Below are 17888 nucleotides of genomic sequence, written 5' to 3'. Positions count from 1 at the left end.
AAAACAGAGGGTCAGAGTCAATGCTACCTCACCTGCGAATTCAGTCTCATTATCGATAGCTCTGACTTTGGTCATCTTTGGTGGCACTAGTGTTCAGTGTGTGTGTCATCTTTCCTGCTTCAGTCCAAGAATCGAGGTTTTAAATTTGCATGTACGCTGCCTGTCCGTAGCAGTTTGCCTGGAAAATGGCGGAGTGTCCTCCCGCCAAAATATCGGCGGTCGCTGAAGAGGTTACCTGGCTGAATTCCCGGAAGTTATTTGAAAGACTTTCTGAGGTAGTCTGTCGCGGCTCATCATGTCGACATGTTCACACCATCGTTTCTCGTTATTCTCTATTTTGCTTCTCACCTTGGAACGTGGACTGGAGGAAAGGAATGAAAGGAGCCACTTGACAGCATTTTGCACGGATCTTAATTTAATCATTGCAAATACTTGCTTTAAGAATCAAGCAAAAGGGTTGTACGCATGGGAAAGACAGGAGACACTGAAAGTTTTGTGTCCTGCCTACTCGTTGAATATGGGGTGCCTAGGAAACCTGCTTTCTCTGATCGCTAGACAACAATTCAAGCAAATCGTGCCAAAGAATTTTTACTACTACAGGAAGATAAATGACAATACTTTGAGAATTTACAATGGTATGTCGCAAGCAATGGGAGACAGGAAAAATAACAAAACTCCTAATACACAACTCCTGATAAAAGTGAAACGATACAGTTCCTAAGTTGCTGCTGTATAGCTCGTAGAATGGCTAGTGTGCAACTGGACCGCAGCCTGGCGGTGCGGCTCTTGTGTTCTTTTCGCATAGAGGCCGCTGCTTCCTCGGTGTCGTCCCAGAGAGGGGTAGGTCGGCGGACTACTGGCTGACGTCCTCTTCACAGCCCTTTCTGCACTACCGTTCCTGACTGTCGTGCCGGCTCTTGACTTTTACGCCGGAAAAGAAAGCTTTCAGACTGGTTATGTAATGGTAATACAGAGATTTCGAAGCTCGGATGGTTCAAATGGCTCTGAGCACTATGAGACTTATCTTCTGCCATCAGTCCCCTAGCACTTAGAACTACTTAAACCTAACTAACCTAAGGACAACACACACACATCCATTCCCGAGGCAGGATTCGAACCTGCGACCGTAGCGGTCACACGGTTCCAGACTGTAGCGCCTAGAACCGCTCGGCCACCCTGGCCGACGAAGCTCGGATGGCCAAGCGCGTTATACCGCCCACTTCCAAGACACGGGGAGCGCGCCGTTGGAGTAACGATGGGGGCCTGTGTTCCAACCAACCTGGAAATGGTTTTTAGGCGGTTTCTCACATCCAGCTAGTTAAATACCAAAGTGATACCCCTGTTTCGCCTGAGATAAACGCTACGCAAATATTTACAAAGCTTTCTCGCACTTGAACATACATCTAAATCTACGTGATTACTCTGCTATTCACAATAAAATGCCTGGCAGGGGGTTCAGCAAACCACCTTCATGCTGTCTCTCTGCCGTTCCACTCTCGAACGGCATGCGGGAAAAAGAGCACTTAATTTTTTCTGTGTGAACCCTGATTTCTCTTATTTTATCATGATGATCATTTCTCCCTATGTAGGTGGGTGACAACAGAATGTTTTCGCAATCGGAGGAGAAAACTGTTGATTGAAATTTCATGAGAAAATCCTGTCGCAACGAAAAACGCCTTTGTTTTAATGATTGCCACTCCAAGTCACGTATCATGTCTGTGACATTATCTCCCCTATTTAGCGATAATACAAAACGAGCTGCCCTACTTTGTACTTTTTCGATGTCACCCGTCAGTCCCACCTGATGCGGATCCCACACCGCACAGCAATGCTCCAGAATAGGCCGGACAAGCGTGGTGTAAGCATTCGCTTTAATAGACCTGTTGCACCTTACAAGTGTTCTGCCAATGAATGGAGTTTTTGGTTTGCTCTACCCACAATATTATTTATGTGATCGCTGCAATTTAGGTTATTTGTAATTGTAATCCCTAAGTATTTAGCTGAATTTATAGCCTTCATATTTGTGCGACTTATCACGTAATCGAAATTTAGCTCATTTCTTTTAGTACTCATGTGAATAACTTCACACTTTTCCTTATTCAGGGTCAATTGCCACTTTTCGTACCATACAGATATCTTATCTAAATCATTTTGCAAGTCATCCCATGTAGGCTTTCATGGCCGGCGTCTTCATCAGTAAACACTTCCGGGCTAAGTTGCCGTGGTCGATCTGTAGAACTTCTTCATCCTGACGTTTCGTTCTCAACTACGGAGAACATCTTCCGATGTGAGTCGACGACTGGCTGCTAGGAGCTGGGGCGCCGCTTATATGGAGATCGTAGAGGGCGCCACCGCATGTCACGTGGCGTCGATGTGTAGCTATCTCTGGCTATCGTCTGTTCTCTCGATTGCAGGCAATCGATTGTCCCGTGATTGATGCAACGTCGACCGCCATATCTTGTCCAATTTTAATCCTTCTTCTTTACGATTAAAATTGTATTGATGTTTGTGGATTTCAATTGCCTCTCTATACATACGTGTATAATAATGCGACGTCCTCGCTAGCACGCTTGTTTCACCAAATTTTATTTCGTGATCTCCATCCTTAAAAACATATTCCGCTACTGCCGATTTGTCGATATGTCCCAAGCGACAGTTTCTTTTGTGCTCCGTCAACCGTGTATTGATGCTTCTTTTTGTAGTTCCTATGTAAACCCTGCCACAACTACACGGAATTTTATATACCCCTGGGGTGGCTTGGGGGTGACGAGCATGGAGGACATTATTGCTAATATAGAGGCAGGAATTCGTCAGTTACCATCATATTCTGCTGATGAAATTAGGATGGAAACCTCCCGGATATTACGTAAAGCTAAGCCACCCAGCAGCAATCTGTCTCAAGGGGAAAGGAAGGCATTGCGGGAGATCAATGCAGACAAGAATGTTATTATAGTTGCCGCTGACAAGGGAAATGTTACTGTTTTAATGAATACTGAGGATTATCACAAGAAGATCAGTGATCTCCTGGAACCCAGCACATACAAGAAGTTGAAAAAGGATCCCACAACGAATGTGCTGAATGCCACCAATCGTCTGATAAAACAGTCCTCCATTCCTACAGAAGTTAAAAAGTATCTTTGTAAAACGGTAGCTTATCCTCCGAGATTATATGGATTACCAAAGATGCATAAGCCTGATGTTCCTTTGAGACCGATAGTCAGCGCAATTGGAGCTCCCACCCAAGAACTAGCCAGACACCTTGTCTCTTTGTTACAACCTTACATAGGCAAAACTGAGAGTCATATTAAAAACTCTCTACACTTCATTGAGAAATTGAGGGAAATTACTGTCGATCCTAATGACATCCTTGTCAGTCTTTGTTCACTATGGTTCCAGTTGATGATGCTCTCTATCATATAGCCGGTATGTTCCCTACTGATATAGTGGCCTTGTTCCAACACTGTCTATCCTCGACCTATTTTCAGTACAATGGTGAATTTTATGAACAGATTGATGGGGTAGCGATGGGAAGCCCCCTAAGCCCCGCAATTGCGAATGTGTTCATGGAATATTTTGAACATCAAGCACTGCAGTCGGCCAAAAAAAGCCCCTCGAAGTGGTATCGGTATGTGGATGATACCTTTGTAATATGGAATCATGAGGAAGAAGTCTTAAATGATTTCCTGGTGCACTTAAATAGCATCAACCCAAAGGTCAAATTTACTATGGAGAAAGAGAAGAATGGACAACTTAACTTTTTGGATGTATCAGTTATCAAACGGGCGGATGGGACCTTAGGCCATAAGGTCTACAGGAAAGGTACACATACTGATCGCTACCTCCATAAGAACTCAAACCACCACCCTAGACAAAAAAGGGGGTCATAAAAACACTAGTGGATAGGGCCAATAATATTTGTGAACCAGGATACTTACAAGAAGAACTAAATCATTTACGAATGCCTTTTGCGAAAAATGGTTATACGAAAAACGAGATTAACCGAGCACTTCACCCAAGTAGTAAAATGCCTAAAAATGGGAGACAGCAACAACCATCAGCTGGAAAAGTATTTCTTCCGTTCATCCATAACATCACGGTTCGCATTCGGAAAGTACTAGCCAAGTTTCAGGTGGAGACTATTTTCAGACCTACTAAGAAAATTAGTGAATGCCTAAGATCAACAAAAGATGCTCGTCACCCCCTAGCCACCCCAGGGGTATATAAAATTCCGTGTAGTTGTGGCAGGGTTTACATAGGAACTACAAAAGGAAGCATCAATACACGGTTGACGGAGCACAAAAGAAACTGTCGCTTGGGACATATCGACAAATCGGCAGTAGCGGAACATGTTTTTAAGGATGGAGATCACGAAATAAAATTTGGTGAAACAAGCGTGCTAGCGAGGACGTCGCATTATTATACACGTATGTATAGAGAGGCAATTGAAATCCACAAACATCAATACAATTTTAATCGTAAAGAAGAAGGACTAAAATTGGACAAGATATGGCGGTCGACGTTGCATCAATCACGGGACAATCGATTGCCTGCAATCGAGAGAACAGACGATAGCTAGAGATAGCTACACATCGACGCCACGTGACGTGCGGTGGCGCGCTCTACGATCTCCATATAAGCGGCGCCCCAGCTCCTAGCAGCCAGTCGTCGACTCACCTCGGAAGATGTTCTCCGTAGCTGAGAACGAAACGTCAGGGAGAAGTAGTTCTACAGATCGACCATGGCAACTTAGCCCGGAAGTGTTTACTGATCATTTTGCAAGTCGTTTTGATCATCTAATGACTTTACAAGACGGTAAATGACAGCATCATCTGCTAATAATCTGAGATACAATCTCGACGCATACAGGTAAGGTATAGAAATTCGGGAACGGGTGGGGGAGTAATGATATCTGGAAAGACACCCGATCGCTTTCTACTACTAACATTGCCAAAACCAATAAAACACGACGACTGCGTAGAGAAATTGGACAAGGGAAAGAAGAATACAAGATTTTAAGAGAAGAGAAGAAGGAAGAGAATACAAGATTTTAAACTTGAAGATATATCCGGGCGACAGATGTGACTCATGTAAGCTTTCTATTTAATTTATCTATATGTGAAATACTGAATATTCTTTATCAAAAACTTTCTCCTCGTCTAATGAGTCCTTAAGATACCGTATTCAACTGCTGAGCAATACTGACTGTTGGTTAGCTCTGTATTACGCTTGTAAACAGTATCGTGAAACAAAATTTTAATCGTAGTATAATGCTCAATTTCAAAGAATTAAAATAAATCTCTAGTCCCAAAACAAGTTAATGTACACAGTGAAAAGTATTTAACTGAAACTCAATGCTGAATTCCTTATAAAAGTTACAAAACATGAAATGTCATGTCTGATTTGGAACATCAACGAAATATAATATTGCTCAATTAGGAAGAAAATAGCTGTTTTAGACTCCCTTCACTGTCTACTGTAAATTAATCCGCCACCTGAAAATTCTGACTACGTACTGTTGTAAGAATACAAAGTGAGATGTGCCCCGAAAGAAAGTAACTTACGTGATGCTCAGCGTGCTATTTTGTGTCTGGTGTACTGACGTTTTCGAAAGCAAACTTAAATCAGCAAATTGAGCAGCTAAAGAAAAATAGCTCACTATTAAATTTTCCTTTGCTTCTGAGAAACACTCTGTGGCTGCGTGATGCGTAAGGTGCAATGCGCGCATGACAAGATGTTTAAAACCTTACTAAGAATGGTGGAGAAGGGTTCTACTTTAAAGAAAAGAGCTCTTGAAAAAATAAATTATAAAAAAGACAAGAAGCCTCTAACAATTACGAAACTCACACATTACAATAATTAGACATTTAAACCTATTGCGTTATTTGTGACGTAATGAGAACAGAGATAAAATTAACACTAATCAAGAATGTTATGAGCTATCTAAGAGAAAAGATTTCATTCAGATAACATTCCTGACAAACAATCATTTGATAATTGCGCGTGAATTAGTTATATTGCAATATTCCTCCAAAAGTCTTCTCCTTCCACACGGTCAAGAAAATGTCTTTACAAACAAGTTTTAATCCCTATAATAAAGTATTCCAGATATACCTCCGAGATTCACAAATATCTGATCTCCTTTTCTAAAATTCAATTGTTCGCTTTTTTTGTGTCATCAGTCTTCTGACTGGCTGGATATATGTCAGTCTGTTTTCCTCTACAGTTTTTGCACTCTACAGCTCCCTGTAGTAGCATGGAAGTCATTCTCTGATCCCTTAACAGAGGTCCTATGATCCTGTCCCTTTTCCTTGTCAGTATTTCCTACATATCCCTTTCCTCTCCGATTCTGCGCAGAGCCTCCTCATTCCTTCCTTGTCAGTATGCGAAATTTTTAATATTCTATAGCACCACATCTCAAATGCTTCGATTCTCTGCTGTTCTAGTTTTCCCACAGTCCATGTTTCACTACCATACAATGCTGTGCTCCAAACGTACATTCTTAGAACGTTCTTCCTCAAATTAAGGCATATGTTCGATACTAGTAGACTTCTCTCGGTCAGGAATGCCATTTTTATCAATGATAGTCTGTTTTTGCTGTCCTTCTTGCTCTGTATGTCACTAGCTATTTTGTGGCCTAGCTAGTAGAATTCCTTAACTTCATCTACTTCGTGACCATCAACCCCGATGTTATGTTTCTCGCTGTTCTCGTTTCTGCTACTTCTCATTACGTTTGTCTGTCTTCGATTTCCTCTCCATCCACGTTCTGTACTCATTAGAATGTTCATTTCACTCAGCAGATCATGTACTTCTTCACTTTACGCAGGATAGCAATGTCGTCCGCGAATCATGTCATTGATATCTTTTCACCTTGAATTTCAATTCCTCTCCTGAACCTTTTTTTTATTTTCATCATTGGTACTTCGATGTACAGACTGAACAGTGGGGGGGGGGGGGGGGGGGGGGGGGGAAGTCTACATCCCTGTCTTACATAATTTTTAGTCCGAGCGCTTCATTCTTGGGTCCACCCTTATTATCCCCGCTTGGCTCTGTTCATGTTGTATATTACCCGTCTCTCCCTATAACTTACCATTACTTTTCTCAGAATTTCGAACATCTTGCACCGTTTTACATTGTCGAACGCTTTTTCCAGCTCATTAAATACAGTGAACGTGTCTTGATATTTCTTTAGTTTTTCTTCTGTTATCAACCACAACGTATAAATTACCTCTCTGGTGCCTGTACCTTGTTGTTGTTGTGGTCTTCAGTCCTGAGACTGGTTTGATGCAACTCTCCATGCTACTCTATCCTGTGCAAGCTTCTTCATCTCCCAGTACCTACTGCAGCCTACATCCTTCTGAATCACCTTAGTGTATTCATCTCTTGGTCTCCCTCTACGATTTTTACCCTCCTCACTGCCCTCCAATACTAAATTGGTGACCCCTTGATGCCTCAGAACATGTCCTACCAACCGATCCCTTCTTCTAGTCAAGTTGTACCACAAACCTCTTCTCCCCAATTCTATTCAATACCTCCTCATTGGTTATGCGATCTACCCATCTAATCTTCAGCATTCTTCTGTAGCACCTCATTTCGAAAGCTTCTATGCTCTTCTTGTCTAAACTATTTATCGTCCAAGTTTCACTTCCATACAAAGCTACACTACATACAAACACTTTCAGAAACGACGTCCTGACATTTAAATCTGTACTCGATGTTAACAAATTTCTCTTCTTCAGAAACGCTTTCCTTGCCATTGCCAGTCTACATTATATATCCTCTCTACTTCGACCATCATCAGTTATTTTGCTCCCCAAATAGCAAAACTCCTCTACTACTTTAAGTGTCTCATTTCCTAATCAAATTCCCTCAGCATCACCCGACTTAATTCGACTACATTCCATTATCCTCGTTTTGCTTTTGTTGATGTTCATCTTATACCCTGGTTTCAAGACACTGTCCTTTGATGTCTCTGACAGAATTACGCTGTCATCGGCGAACCTCAAAGTTTCTATTTCTTCTCCATGGATTTTAATACCTACTTCGAACTTTTCTTTACCCCTCGACTCTTATAACTGCCATCTGGTTTCAGTACAAATTGTAAATAGCCTTTCGCTCCCTGTATTTTACCCCCGCCATCTTCAGAATTTGAAAGAGAGTATTCCAGTCAACATTGTCAAAATCTTTCTCTAAGTTTACAAAAGCTAGAAACGTAGGTTTGCTTTTCCTTAATCTTTCTTCTAAGATAAGTCGTAGGGTCAGTATTGCCTCACGTGTTCCAACATTTCTACGGAATCCAGACTAATCTTCCCAGAGGTCGGCTTCTACCAGTATTTCCATTCGTCTGTAAAGAATTCGCGTTAGTGTTTTGCAGTTGTGACTTATTAAACTGATAGTTCGGTAATTTTCACATCTGTCAACACCTGCTTTCTTTGGGATTGGAATTATTATTTTTTTCTTGAAGTCTGAGGGTATTTCGCCTGTCTCATACATATTGCTCACCAGATGGTAGAGTTTTGCCAGGACTGGCTCTCCCAAGGCTGTCAGTAGTTCTAAGGGAATGATGTCTCTTCCCGGGCCATGTTTCGACTCAGGTCTTTCAGTGCTCTGTCAAACTCTTCACTCAGTATCATATCTCCCATTTCATCTTCATCCTCTTCCATTTCCATAATATTGTCCTCAAGCACATCGCCCTTGTATAGACCCTCTATATACTCCTTCCACCTTTCTGCTTTCCCTTCTTTGCTTACAACTGGGTTCCATCAAAGGTCTTAATATTCATGCAAGTGGTTCTCCTTTCTCCAAAGGTCTCTTTAATTTTCCTGTAGGCAGTATCTATCTTACCCATAGTGAGATAAACCTCTACATCCTTACATTTGTCCTCTAGCCATGTCTGCTTAGCCATTTTGCACTTCCTGTCGATCTCATTTTTGAGGCGTTTGTATTCCTTTTTGCCTGCTTCATTTACTGCGCTTTTATATTTTCTCCTTTCATCAATTAAATTCAATATTTCTTCTGTTGCCTAAGGGGTTCTAATAGCCCTCGTCTTTTTACCTATTTGATCCTCTGCTGCCTTCACTATTTCATCCCTCAAAGCTACCCATTCTTCTTCTACTGTATTTCCTTCTCCTATTTCTGTGAATTGTTCCCTTATGCTCTCCATGAAACTCTGTACAACGACTGGTTTAGTCAGTTTATCCAGGTCCCATCTCCTTAAATTCCCACCTTTTTGCAGTTTCTTCTGTTTTAATCTACAGTTCATAACCAATAGATTGTGGTCAGAGTCCACATCTACACCTGGAAATGTCTTACAATTTAAAACCTGGTTCCTGAATCTCTGTCTTACCACTATATAATCTATCTGATACCTTTTAGTATCTCCAGGGTTCTACCATGTATACAACCTTCTTTCATGATTTTTAAACCAAGTGTTAGCTATGATTAAGTTATGCTCTGCGCAAAATTCTACGAGGCGGCTTCCTCTTTCATTTCTTAGCCCCAATCCATATTCACCTACTATGTTTCCTTCTCTCCCCATTCCTACTCTTGAATTCGTCACCCATGACTATTAAATTTTCGTCTCCCTTCACTACCTGAATAATTTCTTTTATCTCATCATACATTTCATCAATTTCTTCGTCATCTGCAGAGCTAGTTGGCATATAAACCTGTACTACTGTAGTAGGCGTGGGCTTCGTGTCTATCTTGGCCACAATAATGCGTTCACTATGCTGTTTGTAGTAGCCTACCCGTACTCCTACTTTTTTATTCATTATTAAACCTACTCCTGCATTACCCCTATTTGATTTTGTATTTATAACCCTGTATTTACCTGACCAAAAGTCTTGTTCCTTCTGCCACGGAACTTCACTAATTCCCACTATATCTAACTTTAACCTATCCATTTCCCTTTTTAAATTTTCTAACCTACCTGCCCGATTAAGGGATCTGACATTCCACGCTCCGATCCGTAGAACGCCAGTTCTCTTTCTCCTGATAACAACGTCCTCCTGAGTAGTCCCCGCCCGGAGATCCGAATGGGGGACTATTTTACCTCCGGAATATTTTACCCAAGAGGACGCCATCATTATTTAATCATACAGTAAAGCTGCATGCCCTCGGGAAAAATTACGGCTGTAGTTTCCCCTTGCTTTCAGCCGTTCGCAGTACCAGCACAGCAAGGCCGTTTTGGTTAGTGTTACAAGGCCAGATTAGTCAATCATCCAGACTGTTGCCCCTACAACTACTGAAAAGGCTGTTGCCCCTCTTCAGGAACCACACGTTTGTCTGGCCTCTCAACCGATATCTCTCCGTTGTGGTTGCACCTACGGTACGGCCATCTGTATTGTTGAGGTACGCAAGCCTCCCCACCAACGGCAAAGTCAATGGTTCATGGGGGGGGGGGGTGAGGGGGGGGGGTGTACTTCACCTATAGCCGAACTGGTCGTCATCTCACACCTCCTCAAATTTCTTCTCCATTTTTCTGTGTATTATTCTTGTCAGCAACGTGGATGCATGATCTGTTAAGCTGATTGTGCGCCCAATTCTTGCAGTTCTCATCTCTTGCAATCTTCGTGATTGTGTGGACGATATTTTTCCAAAAGTCAGACATTATGCCATAAGATTCTTACATTCCACACACCAACTTGTATAGTCGTTTTGTTGGCACTTCCCCCAATTATTTTAGAAATTCCAATAGAAAGTTGTCTATTCCTTCTGCCTTGTTTCATCATAAGTCCTCCAAAGCTTTCTTAAATTCTGATTCTAACTAGACCCCCTATCTCTTCTAAATCGCCTCCTGTTTCTTCTTCTATCGAATGACACGTATCTTCGTCGTGATCGAGACTTTCAATGTATTTTTCCTACCTATCCGCCCTCTCCTCTGCATTTAGCAGTGGAACTTCCGTTACGCTCTTAGTGTTATCACCCTTGCTATTAATTTCACCGAAGAATGTTTTGATTTTCTTATATGCTGAGACCGTCCTCACGATTATCATTTCTTTGTCGATTTCTTCACATTTTTCACGCAGCTATTTCGTCCTATTTATTGCATTCCTCAGCGACTTGTATTTCTGTCTTCCTGGATTTCCCTGAATATTTTTGTGCTTCCTACTTCCTTCTTTCGTCGATCAGCTGACGTATTTCTTCGCAGTTACCTTCTTTGTACCTACGTTTTTCTTTCCAACTTCTGTGATTACCCTTTTTAGAGATATTCATTCCTCTCAACTGTACAGCCTACTGAGCTACTCCTTACTGCTGTATCTATAGCTGTAGAGAACTGTAAGCGTCTCGTGTAATTTCTTAGCACTTCCGTATCCCACTTCTTTTCATATTGATTCTTCCTCACTAATCTCTTAAGCTTCAACCTATTCTTCATGATTGCTACATTGTGATATGAATCTGTACCTGCTGCTGAAAATGCCTTGCAATCCGGTATGATATCGGAATCTCTGTCTCACCATGATGTAATCCAGCTGAAATCTTCCTGTGTTACCAGACCTTTTCCAGGTATACCTTCTCCTCCTCCTGTGATCCTTGATCAGAATATTGGCTACTACGGTCTGAAATTTACTACAGAACTCAATTATTATTTCTCCTCTCTCTTTCTAAGTACCAAGCCCATGTTGCCCTGTAACTACTGTTTCCCCTACAACCGCATGAATTGTCCTTTCAATATCTTCATATACTTTCTCTGTCTCTACATCTTCACCTTGCGACATCAGCATGTATACCTGAACTATCGTTGTCGGTGCTGGTTTGCTGTCGATTCTGATAAGAACAACCCTATCACTGAACTGTTCACAGAAAGACACTCTCTGCCCTACCATCCTATTCATAACGAATCCTGCTCCCTTTATTTCATTTTCTGCTGTTGTTGATATTACGCTATACTCATCTGACCAGAAATCCTTGCCTTTCCATTCACTTCACTGACCCTTGCTATATCTAGACTGAGTCTTGGCATTTCCGTTTTCAAATTTCCTGACTCCATTACCACAAGCTCGCCACTATGCCTCTAATAAGAATGCCCTAATGCTTTACAACTGAGTGGCGACCAAGCGCACTATTGATTTCATTAAAGGATTTTATTCATCTAAGGTTTTTATCCATTCTTCAAGTAGGTCGCTCATGCATCTTTATATCTATACATTAAAGGTGAAATATTTACAGTGGTCCAAAACAAATGAATCATTACACTCTGACCGTAATTTTCTCGTTATGAACCGGAGATTAAAACTGAAGATATTGCAAGAAAAGTAGGAAATTAAGGCGAAGTGACCTGCGTAAATTGAAGGAGTTAGAGATTGTTAATAATTTCAGGCAGCTTTTGACTGAAACAGGGAAAAGTAATACAACAGAAGACGAATGAGTATCCTTGAGGGATGAAATAATGAATTCATCAGAGGGTCATATAGGAGAAACAACAAAGCCCAGTAGAAGGCACTGGGTAACTCGGGGATTGACGGAAGGAGACAATAAAAGAATGCGTCATATGAAGTAGACGAAAGTGATTGACAGAAAATGAAAAGTTGCTAGGCAGGGTAGGCTGTACGATTATTGCATGACTAGGATAAATACAGAAGCCGCCTACAGGAAAATTACACGTCTGGAGCAAAGAGAAGTAGGAGCTCAGATGGCAAGCACATACTAAACGAAGAAGGGAAAACCGAAAGGTGCAAGGAATATAAACATGATTTACACAAAAGAAATGAACTTAAAGACAATGTTATAGAAACAGAAGACAAACTAAATGAAAATATGCGAGAACACTAAAAAACCAGTGTGAATAGAAGGCCCTTGGAGTAGACAACATTCCCTCAAATTTACTAAGGTACTTGGGTGAATCAGTCATGGCAAAATTATTCCACTTTGTGTGAAAGGTGATGAGCCGTAAGAAATGTCCTGAGACTTCAAAAAGAATGGAATAATTCCAATTTCAAAGTAGTCAGATGCTGACAAGTGTGAATACTGCCAAACCATCAGTTTAGTAAATCATGGTTGCAAAACACAGACAGGAAATAGTTACAGAAGTTTAGTAAATCATGGTTGCAAAACACAGACAGGAAATAGTTACAGAAGAATAGAGAAACCACCAGAAACCGACCCTGGGGAAGTTCACTTTCGGTTCAGGGGAAATATATGAACACGTGAGGTAATACTAATCCTATGACTCATCTTAAAAGGTAGGTTGAAGCAATGCTATGTTTACAACATTATTAAACGTAGAAAAAGTTTTTGACAATGTTGACTGGAACACAGTCTTTGAAATTTTGAAAGCAGCTTCCAAAAATACAGGGAATGAAAGGTTATTTACAACTTGTAGAGAAACTCGACTCCAGTTGCAAGAGATGAAGGACATGATAGGCAAACGGGGGTTGAGGTAGCAGACAACTTTGTAGCCTATCTCCAATGTTACGAAACCTGTACACTGAGCAAGTATTAATGGAAACCAATAAAAAACTTGGAGGCAAATTAAACTTCAGGGAGGTGACATAAAATGTTTGAGATCTGGCAATGATATCACAGTTCTGTCAGATATGGCAAAGGACTTTGAAGAGCATCTGAACGAAATGGATGGTCTCTTGAAAAGAGTAGTGGAATGTAGCTGAATTATTTCAGGTTATGCGGAGAGAATTATGTTTGGAAATGAGAGATTATAAGTGAGTCTTGTTCCTTGGGCAGCGAAGTAATTGATGAGGATATAAAATGCAGACTAGTAAAATCAAGACATGCAATCTGAAACAGATGAAGCTGTTAGCACCTGGCATAAATTTAAGTGTCAGGAAGTCTTCTCTGAAGGTACATGTCAGGAGCGTAGCTTGTACAGAAACGAAACGTCGACGATCAGCAGTACAGACAACAACAGACTAGAAGTTTTTGAAATGCGGTGCTACAGAAGAATGTTGAAGATTCGATGGGTAGATGGAATACCTAATCCATCTGGGGAAAAGAGAAACTTATGACACAGTTTCACAAAAAAAGGGATGACTTGGTAGGAGCCAACAAGAAACAGTTGGTACTGAGAATATTACGCACCAGTTGTCAAACGTGTGATATATTTATCTCAACTTGTTTCAAGACTGTTATCCCATTATCGGATACGTTGAGGGAGGAGTTTTATATTTGACTACGCTTGTATATTTATCTCAACATGTATCGAGACTATGTTATCCCATTATCAAGTACGTTCGAGGAAGAGTTTTGTCTTTGGCAATGCTTGTTTGCTGCTTGCTTCTTACCTTTGACGGTGCCGAATGGCATAAAAACTTTACGGTACGTTAAAGTACAGTACAAGAAGACATTTCTGTCCAGCTGCCGTACTCTTCAGCATAAACTCAAGTTGGAAGGATAAAGAACTGCTAGAGTGAAGAAGATTCAAGCGGAATCACAGAACTTACTATATCCCTAATAGAGACAGACTTCTACGTTTCATTCAAAACGTTGCAGCAATATTGGGACCGCTGTACTCGCTTCTAAGGGGACTGCTTAAATATGGTAGTGCAGAATAAGATCCAGATAGGACATTGTCATTTTAATTAATATATTTCGGGAACTTTTTGATGCTAGCTCCTACTACATGATTGTTGTTGTGATTTTTAGTCCGAAGACGGGTTTGATGCCACTCTCGGCGCTAGTCTATCCTGTGATAGCCTCTTCATCTCTGAATTCCTACTACAACCATTTTAATTTGCTTGCTGTATTCATCCCCAGCTCCATCCCCCTCCCCCCCTCCCCCCCCCCCTCTAAAATTTTACGCATCAACTTCCTTCCATTAGCAAACTGAGTACTCCTTATCTGTTGCAAAGCCATCGTATAACTGACCCATGAATCAGTGCTGCGAATATTACATACCAGTTATCAAATTTACCACAACATGTTTCGGGGCTACGTTATCCCATAATCAAGTATTAAAATAAGGAAACAAATCAATACATCGCAGTACTGAAAACCATGTAAATATCTATATTGTCTTGTAGTCTAACATGCCTAAGTTTTTATGCCATTAGGCACCGTCATAGGTAAGAAGCGAGCACCAAAAAAACATTGTCAAACACAAAGCTTCCTCGAACATACTTGACAATGGGATAACATAGCGTCGAAACATGTCGAGATAAATATAAAAGCAATGTCAAACATAAAACTACTTCTTGAACGTATATGATAATGAGATAACGTAGTCTCAAAACATGTTGAGGTAAATATATTACACAGTTGATAACTGGTGCGTAATATACTCAGATTTCAACTTCAACGACAAAGGTCTGTTCTTTATTTAGGTAACGTATTACTCATATTCCATTTCTTTAGCTATGTGTCTTGGATAGTACTATAAAATAATTTGATCCCAAATCAGGCCTGTAAAAATTTAGTTATCTCCTACTATTCATTCTAATTTCTCGTTGATTATTATATAACCTACGACGGCAGACGAGCCAAAACCATTATCCACCCGTGTCTGAATGCCACTTGTTGACGTTTCAGCACCTGACGCTGCAAGGCAGGGATACAAGTGGAGAAGCGACGATTGGGGAATCATTCTAGCAATGATACGGGCTGTAAGCAGGGGATTCTACTGACAAATTGCAGACTGTTCCGGTCCAGCTTCTGGAAACAAACATCTCACACACAGCGAAGCTGGTCGGCTTTTGGTGTGCATATTTGAAAAAAAGTTGAAACAACGAGTGGACGATAATAAGTTGGACACCAAAGCCTCATTACAGAACGTGACGATCGTAGGACTGCTTTCTCTGTAAAGCAGTACAGACGGCGATCTGAGACAGCTCTGACGATAGAATACAATGCTGGTGCAGAACAAGGATATCGTATGATATGCCCCCCACCTTCCACCCCCCTCCCCCCCCCCCCCCCCCCCCAGCGGGCGACCACTGCAAGTTACTATGTCGACCCAAAGACATTGCTAGTTGGGATTGAATGGGCGTGGAGCCATCGAAATTGTACCGTGGATCGATGGAAACGAGTAGCCTGGTCGAACAAATCACATTTCTTGTTACAGCCTCATTACAGAACGTGACGATCGTAGGACTGCTTTCTCTGTAAAGCAGTACAGACGGCGATCTGAGACAGCTCTGACGATAGAATACAATGCTGGTGCAGAACAAGGATATCGTATGATATGCCCCCCACCTTCCACCCCCCTCCCCCCCCCCCCCCCTCCCAGCGGGCGACCACTGCAAGTTACTATGTCGACCCAAAGACATTGCTAGTTGGGATTGAATGGGCGTGGAGCCATCGAAATTGTACCGTGGATCGATGGAAACGAGTAGCCTGGTCGAACAAATCACATTTCTTGTTACAGCCTCATTACAGAACGTGACGATCGTAGGACTGCTTTCTCTGTAAAGCAGTACAGACGGCGATCTGAGACAGCTCTGACGATAGAATACAATGCTGGTGCAGAACAAGGATATCGTATGATATGCCCCCCACCTTCCACCCCCCTCCCCCCCCCCCCCCCCTCCCAGCGGGCGACCACTGCAAGTTACTATGTCGACCCAAAGACATTGCTAGTTGGGATTGAATGGGCGTGGAGCCATCGAAATTGTACCGTGGATCGATGGAAACGAGTAGCCTGGTCGAACAAATCACATTTCTTGTTACAGCAGGTCGCTGGTCGTATCCGTGTGCGCCTCAACCAGATGAACTGCTGTTCGAAATATGCACTGCGGCCGTGGGGACAGCGTTATGGTAGAGAGGATATTCAGACGGTCTTTACGGGACCTTTGGTAGAACTCTAAGTCACTATGACAGCTGTAGACTGTGTGAACATCCATTCATGCTTGATGATTTTCCCTACGGCGACTTCCAGTAGTTTGAGGGGAATGATACTGAATTCACGTTGATGCGTTGGCCACCAGATTCACATGACCTGATCCCGATGCTACAAATCCAACCAGCTCCTAGTCCACAAACCACCAGTCCGTAGTTTACGAGAATTACTCGGCCTTTGCATACATATCTGGTGTCACATGCTTCCGACAACCTACCGACGACTTCTAGAATCCATGTCATGCAGAGGAGCTGCCGTATTGCGTTCTGCTGTTGGACCCAGTAAGATACTGAGCAGGAGATCATGATCATTTCACTGATCAATGTGTATATCTTTGCTGAAAACACAAATCTGAGAATATCTCTCTCTCCAAAAGATATCTCCTGGAATACAAAAATTTCGTTTATGGTTGAAATGGTGGCCACGGCTCAGTGCTAGTGTACAATGTTTTGCTGACGATGTGATATTGATGATGGCGATGATTATGATGACTCTATGGTACCACCAGCTACTTACTGTTGCAGGAAACGTGCAGTTATTTCTGCCGTTGCTCTTTAAGTAACCAAGTCGACTGTCCACATGACGTAAACGCACATCAGGCAGGTGATGTGATGCACGAAGAATATCTAGATATCCAGCTTTCATTGGTCATAAATGCTGAGTGAAAAGTATTATCCTCGAAATAGTAATTCAGTCTTGTCTCAAAAATAATTTCGAGGCCGCTGTGAAGTAAAATTCGGGGCAAGTGAAGGAGCTTATGAGTAGATCTATCGGACTTACAAGTTCGGGTCACATAGTTTTCATTGGACTGGAAGGTTCTTAAATTTCTAATCGCCAATTTCTACTTGCACAATAACGAAGATTTTTAGGAATCTTACACAAGGCTCTATGAAAGAACTGTCCAATTATTACCACAAAAAAGCTTTTGGTGATGTAAAATAAATCAGTATTTGAGGGTGAGCCGTGGCTGGCTCGCGGTGTGCCTAGTTCTTTTATCATTGGTTGCAGTCCAGTGGTGTCTTATTTTTTCTTCGGTTACCGCCATAACGTTGCTGTCTTCTCTCCGTGAGTGGCGGCAGCAGCGTGTATCGGTACTAGTACT

Source organism: Schistocerca serialis, chromosome 5 (assembly GCF_023864345.2).
Source record: "Schistocerca serialis cubense isolate TAMUIC-IGC-003099 chromosome 5, iqSchSeri2.2, whole genome shotgun sequence".
NCBI classification, from domain to species: Eukaryota; Metazoa; Arthropoda; class Insecta; order Orthoptera; family Acrididae; genus Schistocerca; species Schistocerca serialis.
The sequence above is the reverse complement of the archived record's forward strand: the minus strand, read 5'-3'. Positions refer to the sequence as shown.